Source organism: Ahaetulla prasina, chromosome 2 (genome assembly GCF_028640845.1).
Source record: "Ahaetulla prasina isolate Xishuangbanna chromosome 2, ASM2864084v1, whole genome shotgun sequence".
NCBI lineage: Eukaryota > Metazoa > Chordata > Lepidosauria > Squamata > Colubridae > Ahaetulla > Ahaetulla prasina.
Genome location: NC_080540.1, coordinates 171,587,732 through 171,601,928, shown reverse-complemented (window position 1 = coordinate 171,601,928; position 14,197 = coordinate 171,587,732).

The window sequence follows — 14,197 nt, the reverse complement described above, 5'->3', positions numbered from 1 at the left end:
TTAGAAGATGTGGAATGCTTATAGTTTGTGGAGTGAAAAGAAACAGACAAGCTTTGGTGGTCTTCTGCTAGCCAAATGTGCAAATGTAAGATTAACATTTAGCAGTCCAGCCATCACATGAACTATTTCATCCAGAATACTACCAACCACCTCTGATTTGGAAGATTAATGTGCAGAAAATTGCTGTATTCTACAGAAACACAGAACACTTTGACGTTCTGAAGAGCAGTTATTTCTGTATTTTTGTTTGGCTTTTTAAATTAAAAATAAATTTCTCTAGGTGTCAGGCTTAACTGTCATAGCCAGAGCCTGGAATATTCCCTGGAAAATGAAATACATGTCCAAAGGTAAGATTTTGGAACTTCTTGAGAAGTACAGCCCTGCATGAAAATCGAGTAGAAGACTTTGTAGAATAGACCATGATTTTTTTGACAGAGGTACTCCAAAATAATCACTTAACAATTGCAGTAAGAGTTCAACACTGGGGCTACCACTCATAAAACGTACTAGTGTTGACTTTGCACTGAACTTGTGTTGTCTCGAATTGAAATGTGAAGTTTTCAACCTGGAAAAGGGAAGAGATAGTTTGATAACACTTTTTGGAGAGGAGAGGAGAGGAGAGGAGAGGTTAGCTTTATTTAGCTAAGTGTGATTAGACACACCAGTAATTTGTCTCCAGTACAGAAGCTCTCGATGTACATGCAAAACAACAGAATAATAATAATATAATGATACCAAAAAGGGTGTAGTAAAGAAGATGGGAAAGATAATAATACTAGCCATACAACATGGATAAATATACTTAGACATAAGATAGTACTGTGAGAATTGCTGTCATCTCCACTGAGGTGTTTTTCTTCCCAGTTTCCTTGTTTCGTTATGTATTGGTTCTCATCTCCTCCTACAAGTGTGTAAGAGTATAATTACAGCAGTTAGATGCCACCCTTCAATTAAATACAAACTCTCCAAGGGTGAATTACATAATAAGATATTAAACAAATACAGTGAGGCTCAATTCAGGAAAAAAAAAAACCCTGCATGGTATACAAGGCAGAAGGAATCCTGTACAAGTAATCCTTGACTTTAACGACCATTTGTTTAACAATGGTTTGATTTATGACCCAATCTTGAAGTAACAACCATTATAACCACCCCTGCGATCACATAATCACAATTCAGGTGTTTGGCAACTGGCTGACATTTACGATTGCAGCGTGCCTTGCAGTCATACAATCACAATTTGCGACCTTCCTTATCAGCTTCAGACAAGCAGGGTAAATTGGGGAAGCTGGATTGCTTAATGACAATGTAATTCATGTATTCATTTAGTAACCATGATGATTTGCTTAATGACCATAGTAAAAATGGTCATAAAATTACTTAATAACCAAGATTGTGATCCCAACTGTAGTTGTAAGTCAAGGATAACTTGTATATCATTGATGCAATGATTTGAATGCAGTACTGTAGGCTACTTCTGCTGCCTGCTGGCTGCGTGCAATTTGGCAGTTCAAATCTCACCAGGCTCAAGGTTGACTCAGCCTTCCATCCTTCCAAGGTGGGTAAAACGAGGACCCAGATTGTTGGGGACATAGGCTGATGCTGTAAACCGCTTAGAGAGGGTTGTAAAGCACTGTGAAGCGGTATATATAAGTCTAAGTGCTATTGCTATATTGATTATTTATTCATTATATTACTCACAGGTAACAAGTAACAGCAGCTCAAAGCAGTGTTTCCTCTCCTTCTTTTTCCTAACAATGGTTCCATGAGGTAGATTGGGCAGAGAGTTTGGTTGGCTCAAAGGATGGGCTAGATTATGATCCAAAACCTGAACTGCTACAGCAGACTGGTTCTCCGTGGGTGTGTTTAAAACCAGCAGTTCCTTATTGCTCTCAGAGAGGCAGTAATAGCAAATCTGCATGTTTGACTTCTAGCTTTGCTCCTGATATCATCTTGTTCTTTCTTTACCTCCCTTTATACCTGTTCTGCTCCCATTCTTTCTCTTCCATCCTTCAAACTGTTTAGCTTCATTTAATTTCATTTTGGTCTTTATTCAATGAAATGGAAGGGGAAAAGATAGAAGGAAAAGCAAAGCATAAAACACACACACACAAACACATGTACATGCTACTCATTCATGTACTGTATATATATGCATCTAAAGTTTCAGTTAACTGTTTTGATAAAGAATTACCATATTTCATCATAAACTTCAATACAAAAAGTATGTCTGTAAGCAATTTGCTCGTATGTCTAAGTAACATCAGGTCTTTAATCCACTGAGTAACTGGGGTCGTAAATTTATTTTTCCAGCACAGAAGGATAAATCTTTTAGAATAAGAATGGCATAGAGAATCTACTTCTATTCACCCGCAATCAATTTCTATGTACAGGTGCATAGTTTTTTTTTAATGGATGTCAGGTGTATTGCACCCTGTCTCAAAGTCATATTGATATATCTAATGATTTCTTCTTTGAGCATAACAATTTTACACATTGCAAAAAGTAGCTTTAATGAAGTGCTGTTTTCATTGCTTCTCTAAGAATATGATGATTTACTTGTTGCTTTCCGTACAAATTCAATTGGCCAATAAATCTGATATTTTTTTATTGCATAAGCATGTTCTAAATTGAACGTTTTGAAAGACATTGATGGTTCCCTCCCCCCCCCTTTTTGTTTTTGACAAAATGGTGATTTCCAATTTCTTATTCCATTCAGTGTTTAAAATTCACATATCAAACAGAATGATCAATAACAAGATTAATTGTGGACTTTTTTGTTTTCAAAGGCAATTGTAATCTTTTCTAATAATTTCAAATATCTCTGAAGCTGAAAATGTTATCGAAATCAAGATATCGGCAGATGTTGTAAACACTACAAATTGGTGGCAACTGACAAATGGTATTTATTCAACATAGGAAATGTTGAAAAACTCGTTGTCACCACCCAATAACTGATCTGTAAAAACTACAGCTTCCATCCAAACCTTTTGTATAACTGTGTTTTATTTTCAGTGTGTGGAAGGATACCGCAAATTGTAAATCCAGTAGATATGCGTTGTAATTGTATTCCTTACCTAGAAGAATTGGTTGCAGAAGTTGATGGAGTTGGCGGAAATGGAAAAACTGACCTCTGTGGCTCAGGCTGCTAATGCAGTCTGTTATTAACAGCAGCTGCCTGCAATTATTGCAGGTTCTAGTCCCACCAGGCCCAAGGTTGACTCAGCCTTCCATCCTTTATAAGGTAGGTAAAATGAGGACCCAGATTGTTGGGGGCAATAAGTTGACTTTGTATATAAATATACAAATAGAATGAAGACTATTGCTAACATAGTGTTAGCCGCCCTGAGTCTCCGGAGAAGGGCGGGATATAAATGCAAATTTAAAAAAAACTTTGATTGAAGAAAAGAACATACGTACTTTTGTTTCCATATGGAAAACGCTTCTGAACTTCGTGCTTGATGTTGAAAAGAATGAAACTCTGACTTTGGGTTTTAGAGATTAGGCTGATAGATCTTTATAGAAATGACTTGTTCATACTATAATGGAAAAGCAAAAGGCGGTGGTTTGATGTTAATGCCTTATTTTACTGTAACACAGAGAGTAGGAAATCAGTGCTTCTTTTTCTTCCCCCCCCCATCTTTCCTCACTTCACTAAATTTTCAAATAGAAGAACTTCTGAACACTGTCGATGGTCTACGAATGACTTGATTCACCAGTCAACCTATTCAAGAGTTTCCATTCAGTGCCGGCCCAACAATCTGTGATTTATGCCTCAGTAGATTATGCTTTTTAGCTACCTGTAACCAAATTCAGAAACCCCTTTAGTGACATTTATTGGATTCTTACAATCCCAACTTATACATAATGAATTTGCAAAAGTGTCTCATCCATCATATTGAGTTTGTCACCTCTTTGTATATAGCTTTTCCCTCCATCTCCCTTTTGTTTTTGACAAAATGGGTGTTTCCAATTGTTTATTCCATTCAGTGTTTAAAATTCACATATCAAACAGAATGATCAATAACAAGATTAATTGTGGACTTTTTTGTTTTCAAAGGCAATTGTAATCTTTTCTAATAATTTCAAATATCTCTGAAGCTGAAAATGTTATCGAAATCAAGATATCGGCAGATGTTGTAAACACTACAAATTGGTGGCAACTGACAAATGGTATTTATTCAACATAGGAAATGTTGAAAAACTCGTCGTCACCACCCAATAACTGATCTGTAAAAACTACAGCTTCCATCCAAACCTTTTGTATAACTGTGTTTTATTTTCAGTGTGTGGAAGGATACCGCAAATTGTAAATCCAGTAGATATGCGTTGTAATTGTATTCCTTATCTAGAAGAATTGGTTGCAGAAGTTGATGGAGTTGGCGGAAATGGAAAAACTGACCTCTGTGGCTCAGGCTGCTAATGCAGTCTGTTATTAACAGCAGCTGCCTGCAATTATTGCAGGTTCTAGTCCCACCAGGCCCAAGGTTGACTCAGCCTTCCATCCTTTATAAGGTAGGTAAAATGAGGACCCAAATTGTTGGGGGCAATAAGTTGACTTTGTATATAAATATACAAATAGAATGAAGACTATTGCTAACATAGTGTTAGCCGCCCTGAGTCTCCGGAGAAGGGCGGGATATAAATGCAAATTTAAAAAAAACTTTGATTGAAGAAAAGAACATACGTACTTTTGTTTCCATATGGAAAACTTCTGAACTTCGTGCTTGATGTTGAAAAGAATGAAACTCTGACTTTGGGTTTTAGAGATTAGGCTGATAGATCTTTATAGAAATGACTTGTTCATACTATAATGGAAAAGCAAAAGGCGGTGGTTTGATGTTAATGCCTTATTTTACTGTAACACAGAGAGTAGGAAATCAGTGCTTCTTTTTCTTCCCCCCCCCATCTTTCCTCACTTCACTAAATTTTCAAATAGAAGAACTTCTGAACACTGTCGATGGTCTACGAATGACTTGATTCACCAGTCAACCTATTCAAGAGTTTCCATTCAGTGCCGGCCCAACAATCTGTGATTTATGCCTCAGTAGATTATGCTTTTTAGCTACCTGTAACCAAATTCAGAAACCCCTTTAGTGACATTTATTGGATTCTTACAATCCCAACTTATACATAATGAATTTGCAAAAGTGTCTCATCCATCATATTGAGTTTGTCACCTCTTTGTATATAGCTTTTCCCTCCATCTCCCCTTTTGGAGGGAACATTGAAATGAACATTAAAAATGAATAGATTGGCTCTTTTGAGAAAACTTTAATTCTACTTGCAAATCATCTGCTCTATTTTTCTTCTTCTTTTTTTTCTGAGCAGCTCTGCCTTTCTCTGTGACAAACAACATTCCCTCCTGCTTGGTAGTAAGAAACAAATCAACAACAACCTGCATTCATTAATCAGCTGTGTACAGAGAAAGGTACATTCATTTGCATTTGTAGTCAATGAAGCTAGCCCATCTCCAGGGCTCTTGTTGCTAACAATCTAAAACCTGCTGTCTAAGCAAAGCCAGAATTGCAGCTTTGCAAGTTCTTTTTTTAAAATAAATGATAGAGCAGGGGGTGACCACAAACAGCTGGTTGAGAATGAAGTTGAGCTTGATCTGTTCCAAATCTGCTCCTTGGCATGTTCTCTGCTTGTTTTCACTAAAGCAAGAGTCAGCTAAGGGCGTTTTCTGAATCTGGGGCAGAAATGACAAGAACAATTGCCAACCCAGGGTATCCAACAATGCCTTTCAGGTAGTTCTGTGTTTGATTTGTTGATCTGGTTTAACATTGGATGTAATTTGTCTGGTTTATCAGGTAAAAGTTGCCCCGAGAGAAAAGTGGTCTGCTTTGCAAGAGACATGGTTGCCATCTTTTTGGAAATGTTTGATAAAAAGTTGGCATCACCCACAAGAATGCCACCGTTTTTCCTACTCAGTACCAGAGTATTGCATAAGTTGTATTTCCTGTTGTCTGGGATCAATGAGTTCTCTGTTGTCATGGTAACTTTAGGAGGAGTTGTAGCCGTTAACTGAACCCTTCCAGTAATTTGGATCACTTGAAGAATAAGCGTTTGGTTTAATATTATCCTTTTCCGTTTTCTATAAACTTGAAATGGCTTACAGTAAATTAAAACTTCATACCTAAGAATACTTCTAGCCCGCTCCTGCTGTTATCAAAGCTTCAGTTGTCTTAGTAAGACACACATCTGAGCTAATTCACACTTTTTATTACTGTTCGGGCATTCACTACATTCAACCACTTCTCTGATGTGGAACTAATACTGATTACTCAACTGACCAATGATATTCCTTGCTAACCTTCAGCTTTCCTAGAGCTGGTCTCTGAAGGGAGACGTTCTGGCTAGAAGAACTACTAGGAACTCCCCTGCTGAGTGGGCAAGGGGATGTCAGACATTTTGGCCAAACTGATGGTAAGATCTGATGATTATCTTTTACTAGATAACCCATGCCCCATTGTGTCATTGTTTCATAAATATTTCCTTACCTAAATGGAGAAACAGAATTAACGTTGCCATAAAGAAGAGAAAGTCAGACTATTCTCCAAAGCACCTGAAGGCAGGACAAGAAGCAATGGGTGGAAACTAATCAAGGAGAGAAGCAGCTTAGAACTAAGGAGAAATTTCCTGACAGTTAGAACTATTAATCAGTGGAACAACTTGCCTCAAGAAGTTGCGAATGCTGCAACACTGGATATTTTTAAGAAGATGTTGGATAACCATTTGTCTGAAGTGATGTAGGGTTTCCTGCCTAAGCAGGCGGTTGGACTAGAAGACCTCCAAGGTCCCTTCTAATTCTGTTATTCTATTCTAATGTGGGTTAGCAAAAAAAGCAGTGGGGGGGTAGGAGTGACTTTTGATTTCCTATCAACTTCCCGGTTGAGTTTCCTTGTGTCAAGCTCGCAAGTGGCATCAGAATTTCCTTCCTTCCTTCCTTCCTTCCTTCCTTCCTTCCTTCCTTCCTTCCTCCCTCCTTCCCTCCCTCCCTCCTTCCCTAATCTCCTGATTAGCCTCTTGTCAGCCTTGCAAGATAGTCCAGTCAGGAAGCAGACCAAGATGAACTAATTCTAATTGATTGTAAAGTTACATTAATACAACCTTGGAAGTCTGAAGGTACATTTCTACTCCATTTCCTTTACAGTCCAAAGAAATAGGAAGGGCCCCTTCTGATATGCTTGTTATGCCCCATTTCCTTTGTGGATTAAACTGTCTTCATTCCTCCATGCCCCTGCTGTGGTTCTTTCCTTTGCCTTCCAAGATCTTTCCTACATAACCTTACACTTCCAGCCTATCAAACTGTCAGAAGTTTGGATACAGTTTACCTATTTTCCAGAAAATTGGTAGAGAGGTTCCTTGTTGTCACTTGAGTTGGAAAGGGGATCTGACAGAACTCTTGTTAATTTCAAATGACCCGCATAAATAAGCGCTGCTGAGGGATGGCAATATTGGAATGGCCACAGTTGGCAGCACCTAGAAATAACCCATGGAATTTTCATAATTGTGTTAGAATAGTCAAAACGGAACTGTCTCCTTTAGCAGCTCAACCAACTATGAGGAACTCAGCCAATGCCAGTCTATCACCAGGACCTTGAACGGGTATCATAATAGCAATAGCAATAGCACTTAGATTTATGTATCACCTCATAGTGCTTTACAGCATTCTCTGGGCAGTTTGCAACATCAGCATATTGCTCCCAATAATCTGGGTCCTCATTTTACTGACTTCAGAAAGATGGAAGGCGGAGTCAACCTTGAACTGGTCAGGATCAAACTCCTGGGTGTGAGCAGAGTCAGCCTGTAATACTGCATTCTGATCACTGAGCCACCATGGCTCTGTTCTTATGTTCCAATAAATTGTTCCCCAGAACAATTTCCCAAAAAGGAAAATGCAACCTTAAAACTGGAACACACAGGGATGAATTTAATTTGCCTCCATGGGCTAGGTATGAAGGAAAGGCTGCATTATGAGGACATGTTCTGTAGAAATGGTAAAAGGAATCTCTTCATAACCCAGTTAATAGGATATACAGATGGGCTTTGACTTTAAGGTCATTTGCATATTCCCCTAACTATTGTATGAAGATATCCTACTACCCAACTGCTAGGATACAAGACAGAAACAAAACAAAACAATCCAGCAACTGCTAGCAGCAAGCCAATTACTTTGAAATCCCACGTATCAACCACAGATATTCTTCAAAAATATTTATTGACAGTCTTCTCTGTTCATTCCAAAATAATAATGGTGAACTGTAACTTAAAAGGCCCTTCCCTCCCCTGATTGTGAAACATATACGTATATTCACATACAACAATTAACAATTCAATAAAAGTTGATTGAACCCAAGGGAAGACATCACAGAGAGAATTTCAATTTAAATCAATACAGTCAGCTTTGCTAATTAGCTATATATTAGGTTTTCGAATACAAGTTTTATAACGTGATCATTGCAGAGAATATGACTGGAGAGAGAGCCAAAGCTCTTGTTTGGCTGTCTAAAGATAGCTCTTTTTTTCCTCCCTTTTACACTTCATTTCTTCTGAACATTTGACCTTGGCTTTTTAAAATGCAAGAGATAAGTGAAAGGAAGCCTCTTTCAAGAGACTGGTGTGTTGTTTCTCAATCGATGGCAATCCTCCATCTCCGGTGTCTTGGCTTGAGCCAACAAACCAAATTCTCCAAAGCTGAGCCCAATGTCCTCAGATTATAGCATGAAATTGTAATGGTACAGTCTCGAATCTGCCAGTTCTATCTACATAAATGGCCTCACAAAGGAGAGTTTTTGGGGAGGGAAACAAAAGCCATGCATTCAATTTATCGGACTCTTTGGGGGCATTACTAGAAATTCAGAAAGTGTCACAATGGATTTGCCCTCTCCTTGAAGAAACATGTATGTAGATGCAGGTTTTCCTGGATCCAACCATGTCACTGATGGAAGAGCCTACTTTCAAGCTTGACCACACTGCCCCATCTTGCACAACTTTCCAAGTACAATATTTCCCAGCCTGGCCATTAAGGTAATTGAAAAACTCCTTGCTCACATGGTCACCTCCTCCAAGCTTTAAAATGCTCAACTATGTTTTCTGAACTCTTTTAAGTACTGGATGAGGTGGTTCCTCCCACCTATTATTATATGTTATAAGGAAGAAATGTTATATGTTCTTGTTGTTATCCTTGCTTGCTGAATGCAAAATATCCAGGCTATTTTTGTCCTGGTTTCACATACCAGTTCATGCTTTTGGTTTGATTCCTTCCTTGTTATCTAATGTATTATAACTTAGATGAGATTTGGTTTCATCTTGATCCTGCAGAATCCAGTGTGATTGTCCAAAAAAAAACACATGCCATAAGCTCTATGTAAATATCTGGATGCATGTGCAAAAGTGGCAATTGCTTTGAGATGTTTCTTTTTTTGCATTTCTGTGTAATTTAAAGGTTTCCTTTTCCGTCATGGCTTGATCATTTCAGTACTATTAATGTACTGGAGAGGTTTCCTCCTCTTATGCGCCTCTGCAATCAATTTATAAGCATAACAAGAGTAACCGGGAAGTGAGCATGTGGGCTGTAACTTTCGCTGAAGCACGACATCTATGGGGGTATGTGTGGGGAGGATGCTGGCTGGAAGCCTAGATTAAAAAAGAATTTAGATGACACTTCAAACCACCTGATTATCAGAAGCCAAGTGAGAAAACAGTCTCCTCATGAATTTTCAGCCTTGTAAACTGAGGCAATTTGCATTTTTTAAATCAACATTAAATATTAAAAACACACCCTGCAAAAACATCACACGCAGTTTGTCTCTAACGTGATACATTTAAGAAATCTGTGGGTCATGTTGTTTCCTACTGTTTGTAAGAATTATGCCAGTTGCTATTTGGTGAAGAGCAGGTCAAAATAGGACAAAGGGCACACAACTACAGACATGGGGCCTTATTTCCCCCTGCCTCCCTGCAGATCGGAGGCGCCTGCTTTTGTGTTACACATTTACCGATAGCTCAGCTGGTCACTAAAGCAGCACTGGACTCAGTGGGATTGCACTGAGTTCTAATTCCACCAGAGGTCAGCACATTTAACTCAGCTGGAGCTCCAATCAAGATTTCTCCAGCTGCAAGGCCTTCAGGAGGCCTCTTATTGACTTGACGATAAGACAAGTTCCTGATTATTTCTCAGACACAGACTCCCTTTTATTGAGGGTTGATTATGGACTTGTTTTTGTGAGTGGAATTACTATTGACTCCTACAATCTATACAACCTTTAACTAATTCCACACAGTTTTTAAAAAATGATCGCTCCCTATGACAGATATCCATAAGGCAGAGATGATGGGGGTAATTTGGAATTGGAAAACAATCTATTATAGGGAAACAGTTGAAAACCTCTACATTTCTACCATTCATCCATTCAAAATTAATTTCCCTGGACTGTTTTTCATTTTTAAAGAAGTCTGTTTTATTTGCCACTTTTGCACATGATGTATAATGTGCTTCTAAGAGCATAATGCACCTCAGAATTCTTAGAGACTAGTTCACAAAAATATCCTAAATCAAAATCTGACAAATATCACCTATACACACCAAGGAATATTTTAGTTCTTTTTCAGTATACCACAATGCAGAAAATCCTGCAAGTTAGGTGCAACTAACGAAAGAGGGGTTTTTTTCCCTCAAAAAAGTAGTCGAAACAGAACCATATAATTTTTCCAGATAATTGGGATCAGATTTGGCTCACCGAAGAAAGGTGATGTTGCCATGCCTGCAGTCATTTAGGGCCAAAGCACAATAATCTCCTTTGAAATGAAAAGTGTCTTCTTAACAGCTGACAGAAAGATAAAACATTCCATTCAGAATGTCAAAAAGCCTCTAGATATATAGACAACAAAAAGAGAAAAAAGAGCCTCTGGGGATGTATATCTTAGTGCAAAGAATTTGTATGTTCTCAATGGATTCAGATGGTATGGCTCATACTTCCCCAGTGGAGACATAAATTTAGATATCTCACACTCAAGCCAATGCAAGGAAAATGCCCTCTCAATGCCAATCAATGCTCACTGTATGGAGTTCCATAGATATATAGATAGATAAGTTCCACGTCTCATCTCAAACAGGACTACTTAATAGGGGACTTTATAAATTAGGATTAATTCACTATAACTGAACAGTGACAGGCCAAAAGTAATTTTTGATTGACAATATCTGATTTTGGCTAGAGATGACAGACCTGGATAGCCATAGTTATAGTGAGAATAATTCTGAAACATTTTTAACAGCTTGTTGAAAAACTATGTTGTCAAAATCTATGTAACAAAATGCTTTGGTGTGTTTTAAATTTTTCCAGAAAAGGCTCTTGCCATATAAATCTACAAATCGATGAATTAATAGTTATTCTGTATTCCAGAAAGGGAGACTAGAACCCTGGCAGATATGACTTCTATATGTATCTGAGCATTGACAGTTTGATAATATCAAGCATGGCCAGGTTAAAATGTGATTAATAAATAATATATCCCAAAAGTGAGAAAATTGTTAAAGCCAAAATTGAATGGTGGAAACGCCACCAAAGCCATCAATACCTGAGTCATATCTGCTACATGATGCATTGCTGGGATTATTAATCTGGATGTAAACTGAACTGGGCTGAAAAAAAGAGAATTGATAACTATTCAATATGCATTACATCCTTATAGTGGTATTGATAGATTATACCTACCCTGCAGAAATGAAGACAGAGGTGTAGTTCAAGTTAAACAAACTATCAAAGAAGAAAAACATGCATGACTGATTATGTAAAAGTCAAGAACAAGCACCGATGCACATTGAATATGGGAGCTTATTGAATATACAAGAAACAAAACATAATAATGCAATAAAAACATGAATAGATTACTAGATTAAAGGTAAAAGTAAAGGTTCCCCCCGCACATACGTGCTAGTCGTTGCCGACTCTAGGGGGCGGTGCTTATCTCCGTTTCAAAGCCGAAGAGCCAGTGCTGTCCGAAGATGTCTCCGTGGTCATGTGGCCGGCATGACTTAACGCCAAAGGTGCACGGAACACTGTTACCTTCCCACCAAAGGTGGTCCCTATTTTTTCTACTTGCATTTTTACGTGCTTTCGAAACTGCTAGCTTGGCAGAAGCTGGGACAAGTAACAGGAGCTCACCGGTTACACGGCAGCACTAGGGATTCAAACTGCCGAGCTGCCAACCTTTCGATCGACAAGCTCAACGTCCTAGCCCCTGAGCCACCACGTCCCTAAAGAAAACAAAGATAACACCAATAGTAAAAGACATTTTGGGTGCAAGTCAAAACATCTGGAGCACCAATAGAACACCATTGGCACTGACAAAATCATCGTCAATCAATTGCAAAAGATAGTTTTACTTGGAACAACTTGCATCCTGTGACAATGCCTTTAACACCATTAAACAACAACCTCTGCCTAACCCAGATCCTTGGGAAGGACTCAATAGGTAGATAAAAATGCCAGTTCCAATCTAACCCTCTGGCTGATTGTGAGACATTGCAATAATCTACTGCAGTTTACAAAACCTTTTTTTCGCTAAACTTCTGATTTACCGATGTGATAAACTGTGACCCTGCTGGCAATTATAGGCCAACATATCTGCAGTGCACAAGGTTTGGGAAGACAGTTTGAAAGTATATTAGCTCTGTCTGCATCTGCTTATCATTGCTTATACAGAAATTAGTTGTGTTAAAGCCATATTATACTATGGCTTACAAACTGCACAGTTCACCCAACATACTAAGCCAGAACTGAACAAACATCTTCTTAAACTCTGCGCAGTTGCAGGTCGGATTTCCGGGGGAGCCGCGGGCAAAAAAGATTGGGAACCTCTGCTGTAGACAAAGAGCTACAGGAATTATTCAAGAGGTGAAAACAAGCTGTGCTTTATGAATTTGAATGAGTTTTGGAGAAGGAGGTAAACACGGCCCTCAAGAAGAAGAAAAACAAAACAGCTCTTCAAAATGCACCTCAAGTTCCAGTGAAACAAGACAGATTAACTCTTAGAAAGATGTGCATACAATCAGCAATCCAGAGTGGAGAACAGGGTCTATTCAAACAAATCCCAATTACTATAGCAAGAATTCATGTTTGCTTTTTAAAGTTGACAGAATGCCTAGAGACGATCACATTTTGATGTAATCAAACCTTAATTTTCAACGGCAAGTTAGGTTTATATACATGATCGACTAGAATGATGATCTTCAAACTAAATGAGTGTAGATTGCAACTCCAGTCAATTATTTGCAGAATATCCCAAAATCTTCATAGTTAATTGCAAGTAGTAGTAAAATTGCAAAACTTCAAGACCATCAAATTCTGTTTTTCAGTACAGGTAAAGCTAAAATTATCAGGGGTAAAGTTTCCAATTTTTTGTTTTCACTTTATAAGACAGTGTGGCACAGTGGTTAGAATGAAGTATTGCAGGCTGCTGACTGTCAGCAGTTTGATTCTACCAAAACTCAAGAATGACTCAGCCTTCCATTCTTCTGAGGTCGATAATTGGGGGCAATATGCTGTCTCTGTAAATCGCTTAGAGAGGGCTGTAAAGTAGTATATAAGTCTACCTGCTATTGCTATTTTCATTTTTCAGAAAATATTAACTCTCCCCTAAGTCTCCCAATTTTAGCTAAATACTGTATAGCCTTCCAAATACTGTATGTAGCTACTTAACATCATAACAGTCTCCTCACCAGTAATGTGAACAGTGAAGGGGAGGAGGAAATCCATTAGATAGTTTGACAACAGAAAACAGTGCAGAGCTGGGAAATGGACTTCTCTTCTCAACCAGGGTATAGATCCACTAAGAAAAGGAAACAGAGATTTTAGCATCAATTGTTAATTAACATACAAAATATTTCAGTTTGGGATTAAACACATGAAAGACTGCCTTCTCTTAGATCACTACCGTTATCTGTATATTCAACCTATCCTCCCCTCAATGTACCCCTGCTCCACCTCAATTTAAATTCTATATCATTCTAACTGCTCCATGCATCTGATGAAGTGAGCCGCATCTCATAAAAGCTGAATACAATTTCTCAGTTGGAAAAGGTGCTACTAGGCTCCTGTGGAGCTGGAGGAGCTCTCCTCCTACAAAATCTACACAGGAGAGAACTTATCAGTGGTGTCATATTCTGCAAACTGTCAATGCTGAAACA